The sequence below is a fragment of the Capra hircus genome, chromosome 16 (genome assembly GCF_001704415.2).
Source record: "Capra hircus breed San Clemente chromosome 16, ASM170441v1, whole genome shotgun sequence".
NCBI lineage: Eukaryota > Metazoa > Chordata > Mammalia > Artiodactyla > Bovidae > Capra > Capra hircus.
This window is the reverse complement of record NC_030823.1, coordinates 76,308,240-76,334,298: the sequence shown is the minus strand read 5'-3', so window position 1 is coordinate 76,334,298 and position 26,059 is coordinate 76,308,240. Positions and strand designations below refer to the sequence as shown.

At 41.7% G+C, this 26,059-nt stretch overlaps 2 long non-coding RNA genes across 2 annotated transcripts; one reads left to right on the top strand and one right to left on the bottom strand.

The window, feature by feature from the left end:
* LOC108637795 lies at positions 1,567-15,424 on the bottom strand. Its single transcript, XR_001919339.1, has 2 exons — positions 14,818-15,424; positions 1,567-1,981 (listed from the first exon to the last, which is right to left on the bottom strand). It is a non-coding gene; the product is annotated as an uncharacterized LOC108637795 (long non-coding RNA).
* LOC106503008 lies at positions 16,340-22,304 on the top strand. The gene is made up of 3 exons (XR_001296678.2): positions 16,340-16,477; positions 18,549-18,724; positions 22,217-22,304. It is a non-coding gene; the product is annotated as an uncharacterized LOC106503008 (long non-coding RNA).

Below are 26,059 nucleotides of genomic sequence, written 5' to 3'. Positions count from 1 at the left end.
GTATCTTCTTTCCTTTCTCTGCTTCAGGAAGAAGTCTAAATTTCAGAGCAAAGAAACACTGACATATTTTTCCCAGCAGACAAACTTGGAAACATCAAAAAAAAAAAAAAAAAGATTTGATAACTGTTTAAATATACAATAATACTGAAACACAGGTCTAATTATATGTAAAACCCATGACATACTTTCTTGATTGAAAATGATTTCTGACAGCAACTCAAGGACAAGAAACTGTTTTGAAAGGTGATCAGGAAAAGCCATCTTGACTGTGTTAATTGATGATGAAGATAAAGATGCTTTAGGTTAATGAGGCAGGAGTGTTTGAGATGAAGGATAACTTTTAAGTCAACCCCCATCCTTCTGAGAACCACCTGTCTTGGAAGAGCCAGTCAGTACCGCCTACCAGGTAAGAAAGCAACACAGCAGAGGGCTGACCTTACTGGGAATGTTATTGTGCTGGTCTTTAAAGAATGATGTATTTGGAGGCTACTCAGAAAAAAAAAATCTAACATTTCTCTTTTTTCAGTCTTGGAAGTAGGAAAGCAGCAGTTTGTGAAGCATTAAAACATTAGGAGACATGTTTGAATCTCTATCCCTTAAATAATGCGTGTCACACCTGCCCTTGCAGAATATCTATTATAAAGGGTTGTTTAGCAATAAAGTGAATTGGTGGCTGTGACAGGGATTTTGTGTAACCGCGGTGGTGAGTGGCAGATCCCAGAACAGAGGCCCAACTCTTCTACTTTCTAGTTATTCTGTTGTGTTTCCCAATGAGGTACATCTTTTAAATTGCTGAAGTTCACATGCAGAGAAAACTGTCAGACATATACACATAGTTTGCATAAAAAACATTTTTAATCCAACCTGTGATGATAAATGGTTAATATAAGGGAAGTAAGATAAGCACAAAAAATCAATGTCTAGATTTTTATTAGAAGTGATGTTCGTTCGGGGGTTACGCTGGTTCTTGCTTCCTTAACCTTCTCTACTAGATTAAAACTCTGTAAATATTTGGGGTAGTGTGTGGCTTTTAAACAGGCGACCCATAAATGTATCTGTGAATACTACCAAACACAGACATCACAAATCTTTCCAGAGAATACAAATTTCTTTTAAAATGATAGAGACTCCAAAAGTGTCCATTTGACTGATTTGCCTGTGGAAAAATATTTTTCAGTGACTTAAAGTATATTTTGGAACATGTACCCCAGCAGTTTGCAGCCTCTTTGGCACCAGAGACCAGTTTCATGGAAGACAATTTTTCCATGGACCAGGAGTTGGGGGAAATGGTTTCGGGATGATTCAAGTACGTTACATTTACTGTGCATTTCATTTCTATTATTACATCGGCTCCACTTCAGACCATCAGGCATTCGATCTGAGGTTGGGGGCCCCTGATACATACAATATGGGTTTCATATGTAAAAATTCGGCTCATACACACATTAAGCATCAATCGTTTTTTTGTCATTACTGGTAACTTTGCCAAATAGTACAAAGGTTGTGCTAGAAATGAATCTCTTCTCCAAAAAAAAAATTCGTAAGGACATTTTACAAAGTGAGTAGTATGGGATCATTTCCATAGTTTATTGGGAGAGAAAAACCAGGAATGTTTCAGGCCCTTTGCCGTCAGCAGGAGGAAGGGTTATCGGTAATTACGAGGCTGTTGGAAAACAAAATTATAGGCCCCTCCGGGGTGTCAGCGTTTCAATAGTAAAAGCTTGTCTAATCGGAGCCAAGCTTTGGCATGACTTGCCCTGCTTTTTCTGCTTCCCCAGTGAAGAACCATGTCCAAGTATTCAGCTTGGCTCTCTCTGCATTGACTCAGGCGCTGATGCTTTGAAGCTTCCACTCTTTCTATTGAAGTAGCCAGAAGCCCCAATAATTACAATGATAATTGCCCAGAATGAGCATCCATAATAGGCGGTGTAATTGGTAAGGTGAAAGTGCCAGTGCTGAAACACTTCAGGAGATTTCATACCTGAAAGAGAGAAAGAAACCCTCTGAGAGAATGGAAATGGACTCAAGGAAGGGGTCGGGGGCTGCCAAACACCAGGTAAGGGGCATCCCAGGTATTGCAGGCTTCAGAGAGCCTGAGGCGAGGGGAGCAGACAGCAGTGGCTGCTTTTCTAAGGCAACATTTCTTGCTCTTTCTATTTTGAAAAGATTCGTTTCCACGAACAGAAAATAAAGCTGATTAAACCATAAATATGCATGAGCAGAAGCTGCCCCTAAAGTGTTGAGATGAAGTAGCAGGAAGGAGAAGACCTGTGCGGTAGGAGAGTGTGCCTCCATGCTGCTGGTCCAGCTCAGAGCCTGGTGCTCAATGTAGGTCAAGGCGTCAGGCGGGGGGAAGGACCACAGGATGACATTGGGATGCTCTATTTCACACACTTGCCCTCTGGAAGGACTGGCGGAGGCAGTCACTTAAATTAAGCACAGGTCATCAGACAAAATATATAATCTATTCCTAAAGCAGACAACTCGAGCATTCCAAATCCCCGTGGCCTTTTACCGGGGCTCATCACGCTGCCTCCCCGTGTCACTCTGTCAGTTCATGTTAGGGCTGGCTGTGTTTAAAAGTGATATTTCATGTATCCTGTGACCCTCTCGCTCAAAGCAAAGAAATGGCTTTGGTTTATTTATGACCTACTAACCTTAAGGAAAACTGAAATACTTAATGTTCTCACAAGCTTAGGGATGGAGAAATAAAAGCGAAAATAAATCTGGCTTTGATACAAATTGTTCGTATTCTCCCCACACGACCCTCCAAAATGATGGGAACATGGAGAGGGAGATATTTGTCCATAAATGGCCTATGTCTTGTGGCTCTTTTTCATTCAAGGAAAACTATGCAAAAACTCAGATTGCTGCCATCTGCTTAGAATTCTGGAATTGTGACACTGTGTTCCCCCAAAGAGACACTGTACGCTTTCTTGCAGAAAATGTAAAACCTTGGTTCTGTCAAATCTCAGTGCTTTAGAGATAAATATTTTACAGCCAAGATTAAGTCGTGAAAATAAAGACGTGGAAAACATAGGAGTAGAAGATACTAGTAATTGAAAGCCATGCTTGAAGCAGTGGAAAACTAAGCTGAATCAGCAAGTAAAGCAAAGTATGGAGCAAAAACATGGGCGAATATAGGCCTCAAAAGTTTATTTTCTTTTCTGGCACTAGGGTACCTGCAAGCAAGAACAAGATTCTATTTTCCAGTGGTGGAAATGTAAACTGCTCTGAGAGGAGGCACCATCTTCAACAAAGTATAACTAATCATGTATCCCATTTAGTCCATGGAAGAAGAAAGAATTAATTACTGAATTTACCACTGCTATTTTATGTGTAAATGAAATTTAGTTGAATTTCTTTTTGTTATAAGTGAACCATTTTTATATTTAAGAATTTTAAGTTAATTATATTCTGCTAAGGACTGCTAGGAAAATATGCTGGAAAGTGAAGAAAAACAAGGTTATGTGTTGCAATTAATTCTAACTGCCCTAGAGCTTTGCTTATTAGTAGGCCAATGCATGTTTTATGTTCATGCAAAATACACAATTTAGAGCCTTTTTTTTTTTCAGAGCATCCCTATTATACAAATGTTAGCAGATGTACCCAGAGATAAAGAGGCGTGATTAAAAATGGTTACATATTGACCTGACGCTAATATCACCATGTTCAGGCAACAGAGCGCGAGGGATACGCTTTCCTTTGTAACTGATCATGCAAACAAGTGAGCTCCCCGTCTCATGATAGTAGTCTTTCCATCTCCAGTACCTCCTGAGCACGCACACCCTCCTCAGCAGTTTCATTCTGTAGGGAGAGTGTACTTATTTCAAAAGAATGAAACGTGACGAAGTTCAGATTAGTCACTGTTTCATATTCTAGGATTATGTGTTGCCTCAATGTGAACTCCCGAGAGATCACTAAACTCTCTGCCTTGAAAAAAAAATTGTCTGGAAGGTATGAAGCAATTGATGGCTTTGAAATATTCTGACTGTGTAAGATATTGGATTGTACACAGGTTGAGAGGACCTGTTCCACTTACATTCCAAGAGCGACGGTCTTAATTGAATAGACTGTGATCACCTTCAAAGTAGGAGGGCAAATTGTGCTTTGGGTCACCCATGGATAATCATAACCAAGTTGGGTGCCAGTTTGAATGTATGAAATAGGGACTTTCTCCTGTGATTTTGATATGTGCAAAATGACATTTTTTTAAAAAAATTAATGACAAAATTATTGAAAGTGGGTCTAGAAATATATTCACTGGAGTTTACAGTAATTTAAAGTATAAGTCACAAAGCCCTCTTGGAGAAAGGGGGTATGAAAAGAGCAGAAACAAATAAACAAACAAAAAAAAAAAGGTTAGGATTTTCATGTCCAAAACCTTGGAAATGAACAGCTTTTTAGCACAACTAGATTGTACCTTTCACAGTATCAATGAAATCTTTGTACCACAAGCTAAGAGAAATGTATTGAGTTGGTTTCATTTATTTTTTTGTTCAGTAGTTTTGAAATGATACTAATTTTAAAACCCTCTTTTAGAAAAATGTAAATCTATTAAATATAAAAGGATAACATTGACTAACATTAATATGATTTTAGGTAATGTAAGAAAATTCTACTTAATTTATGTAATCCAAATACATCATGTTTACCTACCATAAGCATAACCATATTTAAATTATGAGATATTGTTTTGATTTGATACCTCAAGCTACTTTGAATAACAAATTCTCCGTGTCATTAACAGTGAGATAAATTCATCCCTGTAACTAAGCCAAGAGAGGCCTTTCTTTTTTTTAGTTCAATGAAACAGATCCTTCTCTCTCACACAATGTGACGTGGAGGTCTGCCAAACTCTCGGCTGGAGGAATCACGCTTCTTCTTCCTTGTTCTTCAGAAATGGCTTAAAGTGCATAAAATGTGTGACTGCAGCTACTCTGCTCGTTTCTGTCTCCCACCCCCTCCAGATCCTCGCAGATATTGTAAGGTCAGCAGAATTCTGAGCTTCGAGGTTGCTTCAGTGAACATTCAACGCTGTCGGTGAGTTTGGAATTAAAAATCAAAACCATCGACCGTTGATTGTACCCTATGGCCAACCACCATCTCCACCCGTGGCTTCAGAAATTGCTGAAGACAGGAAACCAAAGCAGAACACACCGGGACCTTCCCTTCCTTGGGCAGAGGTTCTTTCTTAAAAGGTCACAATCAACATTCATTGCTGTCGGTGGGTTGAACTGTGTGGACAAGCTCACTGAACAATGAGTGCAACTGTGGCCCCGCATTGTGCGAGCGTGATCAAGAGTACCCCACCCTCGGAAGATGCCGCTGAAAGTAGGGAGACGGCTCTTTACGCCAGCTTTTCAGGTGGCTGAGTCCACACGACCCAATCTCAGTGGAAAAGGCACTAGTTAAACAATGCTTTGCTGCATTTCTGTATGTTATGCACAGAGCACTTTTTAAGAGAGTTAAGCTATTTCGCCCATGAAATCTGTAACACAGCTAAGCTTTCCCATCTTCATTTAGGGGTGAAAAAGAAAGCATGAAGAAGGTTATCAGCATCTTTGCCTTTGGTACCCATGCCCTGAAAGCAATAACAACACTTAAAAATATCTGTTCTCTGCATCTTTTGTTAGATTTCCTGGTCAAATTGGAACATATGTGTCAAATTTCTTCAGGCATGTCTGACTCTCTGCCACCCTGTGGACTGTAGCCCGCCAGGTTCCTCTGTCCATGGGATTCTCCAGGTGAGATTACTGGAGTGGGCTGCCATCCCTCCTCCAGGGGAGCTTCCCGACCCAGGGACCAAACCTGTGATCTTACGACACCAGCATTGGCAGGCAGGCCCTTTACCGCTGGCGTAATCATCAAGTAACTGTATCTTTCTGCTGCTCTGACTAAAAGAATACTTCCTCTTGTCATGGAATTTGCTAAAGCGAGAAGAAATATATATATATATATATATAAATAACTATAGAACTCGCAGGACACTTCTGAGGAGTCGTAGAGCAGATTAATTTCCATAATTAAATCCAACTTGCAGAGGAAATGTTACCCACATTTTTTGTTTTCCCTTCCAGGAACCTTATCTATCATTAGACTTATGACCACAGCTTATGAATTGCCTCCTGTGACATTATGGTTTGGGTTTCTTAACTAGTTTGGTGCAATGTTTTATATAGTCCAAACGTCTTTGAATTTGATGACAGCAGTTTTAAAAGTTATCATTTTTGATGATGATAATCATTCCATTATTAGCTATAGGAATAACAATATAAATACTTACAGAGCGTCTATGTGTGGAGTATCTGGAAGGCTTCAATGTTTACTTTTTAAAGTCTGTTAAATATATTATTCTTTCCATTTCTCGCCTTCCTCAATTCCACTTACATTAACTCCCACTGCAGCAGCCCATTCTTGTGCCCCTGCTCCACAGCTCATCGTGACCGTCACATGTTTCAGCACGTCCATACCTAAACTGAGAGGGTCCACTCTCTACCTATACATGTCCAGCTATTCTAGTTTCTCATTATTTTATCCCCCAAACAACTGTCTATTCTGCTGCAGTGTTTCTGGGGGAAAAAAAAATCACACAATTGTATGATTTTGTGTTTGGACGTGTTCATGGGCTTCCAAATTTCTTGGTCCCTCAACTCTGACCTTGCAGCCTCCCAGCCCCTCCTCAGGAATTATCCCAAGCCTTCGCCTTGTTCCTCAGCTGCTCCTCTCCTCTCTCTGGTTTACAGCAGGTGAGCTGACCTCTGGTCTCTGTGGAGAAGCTTTAGTCTCTCTGGCTGTCCTTCCATTTCTTCACACTTGTCTCTGAAGGCGTGGCTTCCTCCCTGTGGTGCCCTTCCTGCCTCCTCCTCATCAGGACAGGTCTTCCTCCACAATATCTCTCTCCTTTGTTACCATATTGGTTCTCATTTCAGCTCAGTTCAGTTCAGTCACTCAGTCATGTCCGACTTCTTGCGACCCCATGGACCGCAGCACGCCAGGCCTCGCTGTCCATCACCAGCTCCTGAAGTTTACTCAAACTCACTGTTTTCATCTAACAGCATGACAGAGGATGAGATGGTTGGATGGCATCACCGACTCAATGGGCATGAGTTTGGGTAGGCTCTGGGAGTTGGTGATGGACAGGGAGGCCTGGTGTGCTGCGGTCCATGGAGTCGCAGTCGGACACGACTGAGCGACTGAACTGAAAAGTCAGTTTTCTCTCTTTTTCAACAGAAATAAAAGAAAACTCAGAAAGATCTCTGTACTTGCTGCATCCTTGAAATAATCATCCTGTTTCTTTCCTCTGCTTCAAGCTGGGTCTTCAGAAATAAGATGCGGGAGCCACAGTGCTGTCTGGTTGTGAGGACTGCCTATTTGACCTTGATTACCTGGGATTTGGCTGCTTCTAACATCCCTGTCTCTCACATGCACACAGAACTTTGTCCTGAGGAAGCTGTTCTGGATCAAATCCCCAGCAAGCTCCCAGCACCAAACACAAAACACACTGTCGTCATCCCACTTGAACACCCTCTGTCACCACTGATGTTTGTTCTTTTTTTAAACTCCAGTCTCCATTGACATCATGAGCCTGTCCTCACTGGGCTTGCTTTCCGTCTTTGGAACAGTGGCGTCCTATTGTTTAGAGACCCATCTTCATCCGCCTTACCCAGCACAACTAGTGTGTGTGTGAGACACATCTTTGGTTTTCAGAATTACTTCTCTTCCCAGGCTTCACAATCTCTGAAGGGATCTCAGGCCCCTGTATAGTGTTTACGTCTGCCTAGATGTTGCTGATACTGTCTTTGTCTCCAGATGAGATATCCCAAATCTGCAGACCCGCCTTCTGCTCTTCCCATAAACCATTATCCATACACGACTACAACAAATTCATCATCTTTCTCCCAAAGGATAACAACCCTTATCTCCTGGGCAACCAAAGCCAGAAATCTGGACCTCATCCCACTGTTCTGACTTTTGCCTTCTGTTCTTTCCTGCACATATAACCACAGGGTCCTAAAGACCTCCACTTATTGCTGTCCTCCTGAGATCCCATGTTTTCTCCGCACTTCTCCTGTATCATTAAGAAACTTGTACTTCTTACTTGGGCTATTCTGATGGTCATCTAACTAACTTTCTGCCTACAATCAGCCATCTGGTCAATATATTCTACCCATAATATATATTTTTAATCTTTTTAAAACTTTAATCTTGTTATGGAACACGTTCATGACCTAATATGTTTAATAGATGTATGGTTCTAGTGGGAAATGTGAATATAGCCAAGTGGGAAAAATGAAATTTCACCTGAAACTTCACAGACTCTCTCAAGTTTTATTTCAGTATATTAAGGCACTGATTGCAATTTAAAATTTTTTCCAAAGTAAGTGAGGTTGACAATTTACTAATCTTGAAAAGATGAAGAACTTTAAAAATATTAAACACAACAAAAGAAGAAAGATAAAGAAAACAAAATAGTGGGAAGATTTGACTCCTTGAACTTAACCTTTAGCATGTCAAAAAATGCGATAAGAAGGCAGATTGGCTAATGACAAAGAATACGAGCAATAAAACAAATTATTAATCTGATTAATATGTAAATTTTTTAAATATATATTCAGTTCAGCTCAGTCGCTCAGTTGTGTCTGACTCTTTGTGATCCCATGGACTGCAGCACGCCAGGCCTCCTTGTCCATCACCAGCTCCCAGAGTTCACCCAAACTCATGTCCACTGAGTCGGTGATGCTGCGATCCAATCATCTCATCCTCTGTCGCCCCCTTCTCCTCCCGCCCTCAATCTTTCCCAGCATCAGGGTCAATATAGAAAGGTTAATAAGGAGAAATTAACATCTCAAGAGAGAAGTGAACAATGCATCTGAACAGAGAATTCGCAAAAGAGATGCACGTGGGAGAGGCAAGGTTCACATCCGTGCTGCAGAAGGCTGCTCCACTTGCGAAAACCCAAGTGTGAGACAATGGGATGCCATCTGTCTTCAGTAAAGTTAATGGATGAAGAAAAATACCCAGAAGCCACTAACACAGAAAGGAACGTCCTCATACTGTACCATGTACAATTATCTTTGGTTTCTGTGAAAACTCATTTTTATGCTTAATCTGCCTTTTTTGGACATTTAATCTCCACAGTGATGGCAGATTGGACCAAGGGCAATGAATCCATAAGTCTGGAAGGGACGTCCATATTTTTTCCTTGGGAACTTGAGCTAAAATCCTTTCAATAAGTCAGGAGGTAGTAAGTATGTACAATATCTATACTGTCATGAAGATACGGGGTAGATTTCATTTTACTCTACGTATCTGTTGGTAGATCAGAAGTAGAGGGTGGTTAGTGAAGACAGCAAATCCATGAAAAATGGTGGAGCAGTTTTTGCCCACAAAACTCCAAGTCCAACCAACTGTCTTTGCTATGCTTTTTGATGACTTTTACACATCTAGGAATACCAGATCACCTGACCTGCCTCTTGAGAAACCTATATGCAGGTCAGGAAGCAACAGTTAGAATCGGACATGGAACAACACTCTGGTTCCAAATAGGAAAAGGAGTACATCAAGGCTGTATATTGTCACTCTGCTTATTTAACTTCTATGCAGAGTACATGATGAGAAACGCTGGGCTGGAGGAAGCACAAGCTGGAATCAAGATTGCTGGGAGCAATAACAATAACCTCAAATATGCAGATGACACCACCCTTATGGCAGAAAGTGAAGAACTAAAGAGCCTCCTGATGAAAGTGAAAGTGGAGAGTGAAACTGGATGAGAGTGCTGGATGGCATCAATTCAGTTCAGTTCAGTTCAGTCGCTCAGTTGTGTCTGACTCTTTGCGACCCCATGAATCGCAGCACGCCAGGCCTCCCTGTCCATCACCAACTCCCGGAGTTCATTCAGACTCACGTCCATTGAGTCCGTGACGCCATCCAGCTATCTCATCCTTGGTCGTCCCCTTCTCCTCCTGCCCCCAATCCCTCCCAGCATCAGAGTCTTTTCCAATGAGTCAACTCTTCTCATGAGGTGGCCAAAGTACTGGAGCTTCAGCTTTAGCATCAGTCCCTCCAAAGTAATCCCAGGGCTAATCTCCTTCAGAATGGACTGGTTGGATCTCCTTGCAGTCAAAGGGACCCTCAAGAGTCTTCTCCAACACCACAGTTCAAAAGCATCAATTCTTTGGTGCTCAGCCTTCTTCACAGTCCAACTCTCACATCCATACATGACTACTGGAAAAACCATAGCCTTGACTAGGCAGACCTTAGTCAGCAAAGTAATGTCTCTGCTTTTGAATATACCATCTAGGTTGGTCATAACTTTTCTTCCAAGGAGTAAGCGTCTTTTCATTTCATGGCTGCAGTCACCATCTGCAGTGATTTTGGAGCCCCCAAAAATAAAGTCTGACACTGTTTCCACTGTTTCCCCATCTATTTCCCATGAAGTGATGGGACCAGATGCCATGATCTTTGTTTTCTGAATGTTGAGCTTTAAGCCAACTTATTCACTCTCCTCTTTCACTTTCATCAAGAGGCTTTTTAGCTCCTCTTCACTTTCTGCCATAAGGGTGGTGTCATCTGCATATCTGAGGTTATTGATATTTCTCCCAGCAATCTTGATTCCAGCTTGTGTTTCTTCCAGTCCAGCATTTCTCATGATGTACTCTGCATAGAAATTAAATAAGCAGGGTGACAATATACAGCCTTGACATACTCCTTTTCCTGTTTGGAACCAGTCTGTTGTTCCATGTCCAGTTCTAACTGTTGCTTCCTGACCTGCATACAGATTTCTCAAGAGGCAGGTTAGGTGGTCTGGTATTCCTATCTCTTTCAGAATTTTCAGCCAAAGATGGAGAAGCTCTATACAGTCAACAGAAACAAGACTGGGAGCTGACTGTGGCTCAGATCATGAACTCCTTATTATCAAATTCATACTTAAATTGAAGAAAGTAGGGAAAACCGCTAGACCATTCAGGTATGACCTAAATCAAATCCCTTATGATTATACAGTGGAAGTCAGAAAAAGATTTAAGGGTCTAGATCTGATAGATAGAGTGCCTGATGAACTATGGAATGAGGTTCGTGACATTGTACAGGAGACGGGGATCAAGACCATCCCCATGGAAAAGAAATGCAAAAAAGCAAAATGGCTGTCTGGGGAGGCCTTACAAATAGCTGTGAAAAGAAGAGAAGTGAAAAGCAAAGGAGAAAAGGAAAGATATAAGCATCTGAATGCAGAGTTCCAAAGAATAGCAAGAAGAGATAAGAAAGAATTCTTCAGCGATCAATGCAAAGAAATAGAGGAAAACAACAGAATGGGAAAGACTAGAGATCTCTTCAAGAAAATTAGAGATACCAAGGGAACATTTCATGCAAAGATGGGCTCGATAAAGGACAGAAATGGTCTGGACCTAACAGAAGCAGAAGATATTAAGAAGAGGTGGCAAGAATACATGGAAGAACTGCACAAAAAAGATCTTCACGACCCAGATAATCATGATGATGTGATCACTAATCTAGAGCCAGACATCTTGGAATGTGAAGTCAAGTGGGTCTTAGAAAGCATCACTATGAACAAAGCTAGTGGAGGTGATGGAATTCCAATTGAGCTGTTTCAAATCCTGAAAGATGATGCTGTGAAAGTGCTGCGCTCAATATGCCAGCAAGTTTGGAAAACTCAGCAGTGGCCACAGGAATGGAAAAGGTCCATTTTCATTCCAATTCCAAAGAAAGGCAATGCCAAAGAATGCTCAAACTACTGCACAATTGCACTCATCTCACATGCTAGTAAAGTAACGCTCAAAATTCTCCAAGCCAGACTTCAGCAGTATGTGAACCGTGAACTCCCTGATGTTCAAGGTGGTTTTAGAAAAGACAGAGGAACCAGAGATCAAATTGCCAACATCTGCTGGATCATGGAAAAAGCAAGAGAGTCCCAGAAAAACATCTATTTCTGCTTTATTGACTATGCCAAAGCCTTTGACTATGTGGATCACAATAAACTGTGGATGGCATCACAGACTCGTACCTGAGTTTGGGTGCACTCCGGGAGTTGATGATGGACAGGGAGGCCTGGTGTGCGGCGATTCATGGGGTCCCAAAGAGTCGGGCACGACTGAGTGACTGAACTGAACTGAACACCTCTACCAGATGACTGATGTCTTGAAATTAATCCTAGTTTATTCATTAGTTAAGACTAGTATCCCAACTGTCTTTGCTATGCTTTTTGATGACTTTTACACGTCTACCAGATGATTGATGTCTTGAAATTAACTCTAGTTTACTTGTTAGCTGAGACCAGTATCTATTCTTTGTCTTCAGAACCATACAATGCTTGTGAGAATATGAATGGATGTAAACTTTAAGAAAAATTTTATTTACTAAGAATGTTAAAGTGTTTGTAAACTTTGAATCAATCAATCTCACTCTAGGATTCTCTTTAATGTATGTATATAGGAAGCTATTTAAAGCAACTTTAATTTTAAAAATATAATGATGGAAGCAAAATATAAGTCTGACAATGGGTAATGGACAATGGATTATGACAGGAATATGAGAAAAAACGATAAACAAGACGTTTTCATGAGTGGAGAGCCTACTTATAATTAAGTAAAACTCAGACTGAGGATCAAACCCCAACTTACTAAAGGAAAAGTTGTGGTGAAATTTATTAACCTTCCTAAATCTCAATTTTCTTAACCACATAATCGGTATAATATTTCTTACCTGATAACTTTTTAGGAGAAATGAAATAATTTGCATAATTACTTTTGCTCAATACCTGACAATACTCAGTAGTATCAGCAGATTCTATCCTATATATGATAAAATCTCATTATGTAAAAGTTATTCTTTTCATTTAACTCTCAGTACTGGAATCTTGGTTATTTTTTTCTATGAATTATATATTTTTTCCTTTTATTTCTTTTTCTTTGGCTTTGTTTTTCTTTGATTTGTTTTAAGCTGTTTTAACATATACCTCTTGATTATCCTGAAAGACTTTAGGCCTTAGTTCAAGAAATCACACCACAGATTATGCTTAACTTTTGGTCAACTGCAAAAAGAAATAAAGTTAAATGATATGGTTGTTTATTGAACTGATACAATGATCTAGGTGTACTGTCTCCTTTAATCCTCACAGGAACCATCTTAGGAAGGAAATATGATTTTGAACATGGGGTCAGAACAGGAAGTCATATGCCTGCTGCCACAACTTGTTGAGTGACGACTCTCAACTCTACCATCTAGTTTATACTCAAGTTTTAAGAATCCAACCATTAATGAACAACTTTAAGAAAAGAAAAAAATACTATATTTCTTTCAAAACAACAGTTCAATCCAATTTAAGTTTCCCTGGAACTTAAGCGAAATATAAAGACGTGGTCTAAGAACAAGGTGTATCCTCCCAGACTCCATGTTTGGAAGGATAGTCTATAATTTATGTGATGTGAAACCTGGTTTTTCTTGTTCATCAGAGAAAATTGCTTGTTTTGGTTGCTGCTCCAGGCTGGCACCAAGAGCTGTGTCAAGGACATGGTAAGAGTGCAACGGCTTTAGGTGAATGAATGAGCTATAAGCACAGCTCCGCAGCAAGCCGAGGCTCACACGACACGATGCTTTAGGCCGGATGCTGTCGAATCAAAGTTGAGTCTTGGTTAAAAAGTAGTTTATTTAGGAAACTAATTGTGCAACAGTGGCATTTACTTCTAGCCTCTAGAGTGGATTCCTAGCATTCACTTATATATATAATATATGAATGTAACCACAATATTTCTTCCAATCAGAGCAATAATGGCAAGACAAACCATCACTGTAAGTAGTAGAGAAAGAAGAAAGAAATGGAAGGGTGGAAGGGGGGAAAAAAGAGAACTCTGATCATCATGATTTTGAAATGCCATCAATGATAAGACACTTCTCAATTTAAGAGATGTTAAAATACAAAACAGATGCATCTTAGAGTTAATGAAAGAGAGTATTTATTCCCAGAAATTCGCCAGGTGGTAGTCCTTCTTTTAAACAATACACACAAACCTGAAAATGTAATGCAAGTAGGAAAAAAATGATGGAAAATTTGGAGGAATGGTTTTAATTTTTCCCCTACCTTTGACCACAAGTGAAATGCATGGTTTGGAGTTTACAAGTGTTTTCAAGGATTTCCAAGAGTTGTTTGAGTTGTACATTATGTTTATCCTAGATGCTGACTTGAAAATCCAACTTTCCCCTTGACCTTAAGGTAAGAATAACTCTGTGTATAAACAGATTTTTCATAATTTCTAAGACTATAAATTATAGCTAGCAAGGAGAGCTAGCATCTGTCTAGCAGCCAAATTTGTATTTTTAAAAAATCCTTTCTTTCACCTTCCACAACGCCATCACAATTCAATATAATCTTAAGAGGTCTTAATCACATTTTCCAAATCAGTCCCCCATCCTCCCAAGACAAATTCACTCATTCTTTCTGCTCACTCTGTGAGTACCTACAGAGTCCTTTAAAACACCCCTCCCCATGCAAATTTTTCTAGATTCCCCGCCTGCCTCTCTCTAAGCCCTAGACAGACAGCTTGGACTCGGGCACATAAAGCCTTAGCTAGTGGCGCCAAATCACACAAAGCCATTTTTAAGATGCCTGTTCTATGCTATCAATCCTCTTACCTTAGGCAACCCCCTCCTGCTGGTTAAGTGCTAACACATGCTTTACAACTGCAGGAGGGGATATGGTTTACAGATTAAAATTAGATGCAGAATTAAATTGCTTGAACACAGCTAAAAAGAAGAGGGTGGTGCAAGGAGTGGAGAAGACAGTTTGGTCATGCCCGTACTCACACACTTAATTCCAAGACTCGAATTTCCATAAATTCCCACTAGAATCCTTGGGTTCAGCTTCTACTTCCATTACTGAGAGTCATTTCCAGAGCACTAACACACAGAATCTGTCACAGAATAAGCAGCCCCATGAAAATGCATGTTCAAAATGTGGAATTTACAGCCATGTGAGATCGCTGAGTCAAATACCAGAACTCCTTTTAGAGAGCCAAGGAGAGTAATTTAAGGACTCCTAATGACATGTGCAACTTTTCAGGCTACTATAATAAGAGTGATCAGATCTCAGGCTTCAGGGTGTAACTTGATCTCCTGTGCTTTTCAGAAAAGAATTTCTGTATACACGACAGCACCGCACAGCTGGCCGAGCACATTGCTGGGCATGTCAGAAGGGAGGGGAGGGGAGGTCACCTCCTCCAGACCATTAAATGCCTTTTGCAACTGGTAAACACAAACTAACAAGCAGTAAGGATAGATGAAGCTTGATTTAAAAAAAAAAAGAAAAGACAGCTGTGCCTGAAAATTAAGACCTAAATCCATCAAGAAGGAATATGGCCAGTGAAATGTAGTTTCTTGGTTCAGAATGCAAGGGCATAAAATGCAAAGGTTTGTACTCTTCTTAGGCGAAGAGCTGACTCATTTGAAAAGACCCTGATGCTGGTAAAGATTGAGGGCAGGAGGAGAAGGGGACGACAGGGGATGAGGTGGTTGGATGGCATCACCGACACAATGGACATGGGATTGGATGGACTCCGGGAGTCGGTGATGGACAGGGAGGCCTGGCGTGACGTGACTGAGCAACTGAACTGAACTGAACTGATTCAATAGACATGTGTGTGGAGCCTATTTTTCCCTGGCATTTTGTTGAACAGTGAAAGATACACAGCACAGTTTACTATTTAGAGGGCTCTACAGTAAAGGGCTGGAGAATAAAAGGTAGGCCACCAGAACTTAAAAAAGGTCAAGGTTGAGTCTTCCTAGCTTGCAAAGCAAAGGATGAAAACCAGTGGGGAGCGTCACTAGGTCATCGACAGATGGGAGAACATTATGGCGTCCTAACGACAGAGAAGAGTATTCATGGTCACGTGATAAGTCAGGATTGAAATCTAGCTCTCTGGGGATGATGAGAATTGAATTCAAGTCCTGCAGATGGTTGGGTAAAACAAACCTCGTAGTTAATTATTGACCAGTGAAGTGTTTTCAGCTAGGTCCAGAAAGGGTTTGCTATACCAAGGTCACTGCAAGTTCACGGTCTTCTTCTGATTTCATCTGGTTAGAGCTTATTGTTGTTCTGTGGGTCAGTTGTGTCCGGCTGTGACCCCATGGACCTCAGCATGCCTGCTTTCCCTGTTCTTCACCATCTCCCGGAGTTGGCTCAAACTCCATCTCACCCTCTGTTCTCCCCTTCTCCTCCTGCCTTTCGTCTTTCCCATCATCAGAGTCTTTTCCGATGGTTAGAGCTAGTTGTCATGAAATTTAGTTTTGATATCTTCCAGGCAAGTTCTACTCTAGTAGAAAAGTTTCCATTTGCAGATGTGGAAGGTCAAGCAGCTGAGGATATGGAGTCAAGGGAAAGAGAGCAGTCCACGCAGTGAGAATACCACATGCGGACACCACCGAGGCATCGGAAAGGCTGTTACAGGAACCGATGGGGGCCGCCACGGTATGAGGAAACAAAGCCGGCACAACTGCTGCCCCTCGAGGTTGGGAAGGTGGCCTATGGCCAGGCGATAATATACAATGGAATATTACTCAGCCATACAAATGAATGAGATCATTTGTAGTGAGGTGGATGGACCTAGAGTCTGTCATACAGAGTGAAGAAAGTCAGAAAGAGAAAAGTATCGCATGTTAATGCATACATATAAATCTAGAAAAACGGTACAGATGAACCGATTTACAGGGCAGGAATAAATACAGAGATATAGAGATGGGCACGTGGGCACAGGAGGGGAAGGTGGTATAATGTGTATGCTTACAGCTCAGGGTTGTTGCTGTACAGCAGAAACTGATACAACATTGTAAAGCAGTTATGCGCCAATAAAAAAAAATAACTTTACTACTGTCTGAAGGAAAATAGAAAGCCACCAAAGGATTTTAAAAACAAAAGGTACAGGTGGGATTTGAAGGGCAGTAGATGATCTCACTGAATTAAAAAAAAAAAAAAATCACTCTGGTGACTGTGTGAGCCACAAGCACAAGCTGGAATCCAGATTGCCGGGAGAAATGACAACCACCTCAGAGTCGCAGATGACACCACCCTTATGGCAGAAAGTGAAGAGGAACTAAAGAGCCTCTTGATGAAAGTGAAAGAGGAGAGTAAGAAAGCTGGCTTAAAGCTCAGCATTCAAAAACCAAAGATCATGGCATCCAGTCCCATCACTTCTTGGCAAATAGATGGGGAAAGAATGGAAACAGTGAGAGACTTTACTTTTAAGGGCTCCAAAATCACTGCAGATGGTGACTGCAGCCAAGAAATTAAGACGGTTGCTCCTTGGAAGGAAAGTTATAACCAACCTAGATAGCATATTAAAAAGCAGAGACATTACTTTGCCAATAAAGGTCCGTCTAGTCAAAGCTATGGTTTTTCCAATAGTCATGTATGGATGTGAGAGTTGGACTACAAAGAAAGCTGAGCACCAAAGAATTGATGCTTTTGAACTGTGGTGCTGGAGAAGACTCTTGAGAGTCCCTTGGACTGCAAGGAGATCCAACCAGTACATCCTAAAGGAGATCAGTCCTGAATATTCATTGGAAGGACTGATGCTGAAGCTGAAACTCCAATACTTTGGCCACCTGATACAAATAACTGATTCCTTGGAAAAGACCCTGATGCTGGGAAAGATTGAAGGCAGGAGGAGAAGGGGACGACAGAGGATGAGATGGTATCACCGATGCGATGGACATGAGTTTGCGTAAACTCTCGGGTTGGTGATGGACAGGGAGGCCTGGTGTGCTGCAGTTCATGGGGTCGCAAAGGGTCGGACATGACTGAGCAACTGAACTGACTGTGTAAAGCTTTGCTTACTGACCTGAGGCTTTAATAGATGCTTGGGCTTCCCCAGGGGCTCAGCTGGTAAAGCAGCCACCTGCAATATGGGAGACCTGGGTTCAATCCCTGGGTTAAGAAGCTCCCCTAGAGGTGGGCATGGCAAGGCACTCCCATATTCTCGCCTGGAGAATCCCCATGGACAGAGGAGCCTGGTGGTCTATAGTTCATGGGATCACAAAGAGTTGGACACGGCTGAGCAACTAAGCACAGCACAGCACACCATTGAGGAAGCAATTATCATTGTCCAGAGAGAGATGAAGGAATTCAAAACAGAAGTTTCCAATAAATGTGGGTGATCTTTTTTACAATGAAAAAGAGTGATTGTGTGAGGGGAAATAACTAGGGCACCCAAAACACAAACTGCTGGATAATTGATGAACATAACACTTAAGGCTTGATCCCAAGTTTCCACGTTAGCAGCTATGTTTGGCAGCCTGTGAAATGAGCCCCAGTGATCCTCATTGGCAGGTATTTATACCCAGTTCCTGAGCATGAGCTGGACCTATGGACTTCATTCTAACCAGGGGAATCCGGGGGGGGGGGGGGCGGTAAGGGAGTCATTTCCATGATTAGGTCACCAGCAGACGTGTCCTCTCCTTTGACAATTCTCTTCTGCTTTCTCCCGGGTCACTCTCCATGGGGTGAACCACCTGTACCGTCATGAAACAATCTTGGTGGAAAGGTGTCTGCAAAGATGGGTGGAAGCCACAGCTGCTTGAGTGAACTGGCAGGTGGATCCCGTTGTAGTTTGATCTGGATGTGACTGAAGCTGGACCAACGCCTTGACCACAGCCTACGGCAATGCTGAGCCAAGAGGGACCCAACCAAGCCACATCAGATTCCCGACCGCAGCGTGAGGTAGTAAGTCTTCATTCTTTTAAGTTGCTAAGGGTTGGGGTGATTAGCAATAGGTGACTAATGCAGAAAACTTGCTGGATAAATAAGCAGTATGCCCTTCTTATGTCACTTCTTCTAATTTTTTTGTTTTTTAATCTCTGGATGCACTTCTTCACTATCTTAGACTTTTTCACTCTCTTACTAAAACTTTTCTTAATATGTTACGTTTTACAGGAGTCAGTGTACAGATAGATATAATAGAAAAATTAGATTTTTTTTTTAGTTTTAATGGTTCAGAGGTTGATAAAAGAAGAAATGAATAGAGATATGGTGTCTTTATAAATCTAACTCTATTATAAAATTAGGAGGTATTTTGCTTTGATAAATTTCACACAATAGATGAAATCAAAGTATTAAAGTACCTTTATCTTCTCTGCTTTGTTAATTTTAGCAATTTTTGGTAAAAACTATGGTAGTACTTATTAAGTAAAAATGACAGTCTTCAGATTTTTGATGTAATTACATAATAATAGAAGAAAGAACTCTTGGTATCTCACTGGTGATATCTGAGTAGTATGAACCAAGAATGAATGGTGGGCTTAGAGAGAACATGAGCTTGTCTCCATGAAAACCTTGTCCACTGGGTACTGCACCACTGCTGGTTTGGCTGCTTGCTGTCACACTCAGCAGGGACTGCTTCCTCCTGCTGACAGAGCAACCTCATTGGATGACAGCAATCCGATTGCCAGGCTCTGCCTCTTCTGGGTACCACGATGCCCCTGGAGCACTGACTCAGACCCCCAGAGCTGCCTGTGTGGAGGACTCAGAGCAACTTTCTTTCATCTTTCAGTGTAATGTTCAGATAAAATGGTACCAATGAACTGCACTTTCTCCAAATATAAAGCCTCCATGGAGCATTTCTTTCTGTCTAATTCAGAGACTCAAGCATAAATCCATAAATGGAGCCAACAGAAGCATCTCTATGTCAAGTACCTTGCAAAGGTGCTTTTAGGACTAAACCCAAACAAAAAATCACTTTTTGTGTGTGAAAGCCTCCCAATTTTTCATACAATAGATTCCTGGAAAATCATGGCCAGAATGATCTGGATCAGGGCAAAGGAAACCACTTGACCTCAAACTAATTCCACCCAGCATCAAAGAAAGGTCATCCTCATCCTTTCCATGTCCTTCTGTTAATAACAATAGCAACAGTGACAAGAAAAAAATTAATAAATGTCTCAAGATCTCAGTCAGTTAAGAATCTGCCTGCAATGCAGGAAACCCAGGTTTGATCACTGGGTTGGTAAGATCCCCTGGAGAAGAGAATGGCTACCCACTCCAGTATTTTTGCCTGGAGAATTCCACAGACAGAAGAGCCTGGTGGGTTACAGTCCATGGGGTTGCAAAGTATTGGACACAACTGAGCGGCTAACACACACACACACACATGTTATTTTGAACAACTGGCAGAATATAAGAAGTTCAGTCATGTCCAGCTCTTTGCGACCCTAGGACTGCAGCACCACAGGTCTCCCTGTCATCAGAAATTCCCAGAGCTGGCTTAAACTTATGTCCATTGAATCAATGATGCCATCCAACCATCTCATCCTCTGTCAACCCCTTCTCCTTCTGCCTTCAATCTTTCCCAGCATCAGGGTCTTTTCCAATGAGTCACTTCTTCCCATCAGACGGCCAAAGTAATGGAGCTTCAGTTTCAGCATCAGTCTTTCCAATGAATATTCAAGGCTGATTGCTTCTAGGATGGACTGGTTTAATCTCCTTGCAGTCCAAGGAGCTCTCAAGAATCTTCTCCAACACCACAGTTCAAAAGCGCTTTCTTTAGAGTCCAACTCTCACATCCATACATGACTACTGGAAAAACCATAACCTTGACTAGACAGACCTTTGTTGACAAAGTAATGTCTCTGCTTTTTAAAATGCCATCTAGGTTGGTCATAACTTTTCTTCCAATGACCAAGCATCTTTTAATTTCATGGCTGCTTTCACCGTCTGCAGTGATTTTGGAGCCTAAAAACGTAAAATCTCTCACTGTTTCCATTGTTTCCCTATCTATTTGCCATGAAGTGATGGGACCAGATGCCATGATCTTTGGTTTTTTTTGTTTTTTTTTTGATCTTTGGTTTCTAAATGTTGAGCTTTAAGCCAACCTTCTCACTCCCCTCTTCCGCTCTCATCCAAAGGCTCTTCAGCTCCTCTTTGCTTTCTGCCCTAAGCATGTTGTCATCTGTGTGTCTGAGGCTATTGCTTTTGCTTGTGGCAATCTGGACTCCAGCTTGTGCTTCATCAGGCCCAGCGTGTCTCACGATGTACTCTGCATATAAGTTAAATAAGCAGGGTGACAGTACACAGCCTTGACGTACTCCTTTCCCAGTTTAGAACCAGACTATATTAGAATCTGGAGCATAGGAAAGAAGAGCCCATATGACTGCTTCCCTTACAAAACGCAGTATAGCAGGGAAGATGGACACCAGAGCCTTGCAGCCTATTGCCCCGCTGGCTTCCAATACAAATAACATGAATATATTCACAATGATGCAGAATTACTTTCACTTTTGGACAGTGCATGTAAGATTCACTTGGGCTTCCAGACAAAAATCATATGTTACAAATACCATTCTTGATATGAAAGTGGCAACAATCTTCCAGAAGATAAGAAGAACAAAAGAGGCTGAGAGTAGAAATTTAGAGGCTTTTGTATCCTCATTTGAAGATGTGGAGATTGGTAATAAACTGCCGATAATGATGGGAGAAGCAATAGTTTCAATAAATTACTTAACGCTAAAACATTACCAACAGAAGAGCCTTATACTGAAAGTGTGTAGAAGAGGTAGGGAGAATCACAGTGAGAAATGGATAAATAAATGTAAATATTGATAAACATATCATTAAAAATATCTATAAGACAAAAAATGATTTCCAAGTGAAACTGAAGAATATTGTTTTATTTACGAACACCACTCTACAATACAATCTTTTTGAACTATGATTGATGTAGTTTTAAGAAAAAATATTTTTAAAATATTATAGAATAAAATGGCACTAGTATAGGCTGTATTTTACTGATTCTCAATGGAAACTAGTGTGTAACAGTTTTGAGAATTCACGTTTGTAAAGCAATTTTCATATTAAATAGAACAACTTATCCAGCTACCCAATTCCTCTTTATTCCAAAACTTCCCAAACTGATTTCTGGGAGCCTCTGAGGTATTTCACAGGATTCCATTGATAATGACATTTTCTCTGCCCCCTGAGGTCAATATCCACAAGGGAAGTTCTCGTGTCCTTTTCAATACCGTCATTGCCAAATACACACAAGTTTGACTTGACAAATTGGTGCTAAACAGAAGCCATATGGTTCTCAGGAGCCAGTGGGGTGGCTGCTCCTCTTTGCCACCCTCCCACACTCATAACTCAAGTTTCCAGAGGGTGGTGGTTGTTTTTTTGTTTTTTGTTTTTTTTTTTAAAGAAAATTCCTTTGTCTTCTGCCCACAGGCTTTCCTCTTATGAAGCTCAGGGAGATATCTAAGGGTCCAGCGGGGAACTGTCCCAGTACATCCTGCTTCCAGCCTGCAGGATGGCAAAGGTATGGGGGAGGCTGAAGTTTCAATCCTTTGGCCACCTGATGCGAAGAACTGACTCATTAGAAAAGACCCTGATGCTGGGAAAGACTGAAGGCAGGAGGAGAAGGGGACAACAGAGGATGAGATTGTTAGCATTGCTGATTCAATGGACATGAGTTTGAGCAAGCTCAGGGAGATACTGGAGGACAGAGGAGCCTGGTGTGCTGCAGTCCATGGGGTCGCAGAGAGTCGGACACGACTGAGCGACTAAAAATAACAACAAAGGGCACAGCTGGCCTCAAGCATTTGAAAGCTGCCCGAATCTACCAGTTCCTTCCGTTTAGATTCTCTTTTCAGATTTGTTTTATGTTTTAAGACTCAAATCCTCTACGCAGTAGGTGTCAGGACCTCACAGCTATCAAAACGCATGGCTCCCCAGCTCTGGAGGAAATCGAGAGGAACTCATCATAGACTCACATTCCCAAATCTCAGAACAGGATTCTGGTTCGCTCAGGCGACGTCGACCAATCCACGATCACCGCCTGATTGGTGAAGGAGGCAGAGCTCTGTAAACCCATGACTGTTCTAACGGAAATCCTGCCGTAGGGAGTGTAGGAAGAAGGGCCTTCCCTGGTGGTCCAGTGGTTCAGTCTTCGCCTTCCAATGCAGGGAACGTGGGTTCGATCCCTGGTCGGGGAGCTAACAGCCCACCTGCCTCACAGCCGAAATACCAAAACATAGAAACACTGTTGTAACAAATTAAATAAAGACAAAAAAAACAGTGCACATTAAAAAAAAAAAAAAAACTCTAGAAAAAAGTGTAGGAAGGATTATTCTTCAGAAGAATGAAGGGGAGGGTGTGGTGTTAGCACTGAGCGTAGACGAGCATCCAGGTGTGAGAATCAGCGCAGGCACAAGGTCCTGGAACTCCTCTTAGTGGGTACACGTTGAGCGGTTTAAAAATCGCGTGCTTTCAGTATGTACCCACTTTCACAGAGAGCAGAGGAGCTTGTCCCCATGTTGTGATCTGAGATCAGCAAAGTCAAAACTGCATCGATTCTCAGTCCTATTATGAAGCCCAAATTTTCCACAGCTATAGTGTTCGGTTCAGGTAAGCTTCTTTCAAATGTGGGCACAGTGGTGAAGAATCCGCCTGTCAACGTAGGGGAAACAGGAGATGCAGATTCAATCCCTGGGTCGGGAAGGTCCCCCGGAGGAAGAAATGGTAGCCCACTCGAGGATTCTTGCCTGAGAAATCGCGTGGAGAGAGAAGCCTGGCATGCCGCTGCTGATGGGCTCGCAAAGAGTCAGACATGACTGAGCGACTGAGCACACACAGAGAGGCTGAGTGCAAAGTAGGAGAATCATAAGTTATCCCATCCTGAACTTTAATAACTTCCCTCAAATTAGATTCTTAACTAGCTGAATAGTCAAGGAAAGCCCTGATGGCTTGAGTCACACAGGGAGAGATTTTGTATGCCTATTTTCAAGATGCAATGCTTAGGAAAAATACAAAACAGAGTATACAGTCTTATGAAAAAATGAAACCATTCACCTTAGAAATTAAGACTCAGGAAACACGAGGCATATGGTGAGGCTCTGAAGGAACGGGCCCGCTCGTGTTCCCGCACACACCTGGTGGTTTAATGTCAGGCTTTCGAGTTCAGGCATCGGGCTTGAATGCTAGTGAATTTGGGCAAGTTCCTTCACACTCTGAAACGGCTTCCTTGACTTCTAAGCTACAAATGGTTTTAAAAGCCTCATGGAGTTGTGGTGAATTAAAATAATTACATACAACACAGAGCGGTGCTGAGCATATACTAAGACTTGAAAAGTATTCATGCTAGCTATTACTCCTAGGGAGAAGGCTAGACACTCCAAAGCTGTGAGCTTCTAGAAGCAATGGAGAAAAACATGGAGGGGAGGAAGTTCAAGAGTCTGCGAGGCACCAGTGGGCACTTTTAAGCCCGGGATGGCATCACTGCAGCAACCCTTGTATCTGCAGAATTGGTTTAGGTCCAAAGCTTCACATATGGCTTTTGAGATGGAATTTTGACAATTTTGTCCTACTGTGGGTGTGATGCCTTATTAGACAGCACAGTTCACAGGTCAGCTTTGTATAATTTGGGTATAATTTCTCCCCTGAGTTTACTCAATAACTACTTTGAACTTAAATCTGGAGATGGCTGTTACTTAGCCAATTTGGCATGAGAATTTTATATATATATCTTTTGAAAGAAAACAAAAAGTGTGGGACTCCCTTACTCCTCCTTTATGGAATAACAATATTGTATAGAGAAATACAGACCCATACATTAGATTTGAGGTTGTTAAATTATGATCTGAGCAGCTCAAGCCTTAATAGCTATGATCCCACACCACTCTTGCTTTTGAACTGTTGTGTCTTAGAAGACTCTTGAGAGTCCCTTGGACTGCAAGGAGATCCAACCAGTCCATTCTGAAGGAGATCAACCCTGGGATTTCTTTGGAAGGAATGGTGCTAAAGCTGAAACTCCAGTACTTTGGCCACCTCATGCGAAGAGTTGACTCATTGGAAAAGACTCTGATGCTGGGAGGGATTGGGGGCAGGAGGAGAAGGGGACGACCGAGGATGAGATGGCTGGATGGCATCATGGACTCGATGGATGTGAGTTTGAGTGAACTCTGGGAGTTGGTGATGAACAGGGAGGCCTGGCGTGCTGCGATTCATGGGGTCGCAAAGAGTCAGACACGACTGAGCAACTGAACTGAACTGAACTGAACACCACTCAGAGACCTCTTGCATGCCTGCTAAGTCACTTTAGTCATGTCCGACTCTTTGCAACCCCATGGGCTGCCTGTCAGGCTCCTCTGTCTATGGGATGCTCCAGGCAAGAATACTGGAGTGGGTTGCCATGCCCTCCTCTGGGGAATTTTCCCCACCCAGGGATAGAACCCGGATCTCTTTCGTCTCCTGCATTGGCAGGCAGGTTCTTTGCTACTAGCACCATCTGGGAAGCCCAACAGATATCTTGGGTCCTCAGTTTTCTGTTTGTTTTTTTGCTCAGTTGTTTGTGAGACTGTTTAGTCAAATAAAACCTATCCGGAAGCCATGCGTATGAAACAGATATGAGGGATGCTTCTTGATTAAAATATAGAAGAAATGATAGAATCCTGACAATCCAGATCTCCTCCCCTTGGTTCCTTTGCAGTTCCCAGGGCGGTTACATAACTTCTGGATAAAAGCCTTCCCCAGGCGCTTTCTGTTTTTAGCCACGTATTTCAGCTGAGCACCTACTTCCCGCAAAGCTAAGCACAACTAACGCACCCTAACCATGGAAAGTGGTTACTACAGCTTTTTGCCTCTTCTGTTCTCGTCTGTGTATTTTGTCTTCTTTAAATCTCCTTAAAATACACTCTTATGTCTTAATTAAATGGAAAGAGATTATCAGTAAACCACTATCGAGAAACCATTTTAAAATACAATAAGATCACAGATATGTTCATATCAAGTAATCATCAATGAATCATTCAAAAATCAGTGGATTACTCTTGTTTCTCTGGGTTAGGCTTGGTCAGCATTTCTTGTTGCAGGCAAGAAAATACCACTCTCTTGTATTCATGTTTGGAGCCTTAATTATAGTTACAAGAACTATCGCTTCTTGTCTAGGCCTTCAGTGTTTGGAGTCAACAGCCCAGATTTGAGGTCAAAAGAGTTGGTTTTAAGTCCAATTTCTACCACTTGCTAGTTCTATGAAAGTTAATCAAAATGCTAAACATTTTGAGCCACAAGTTG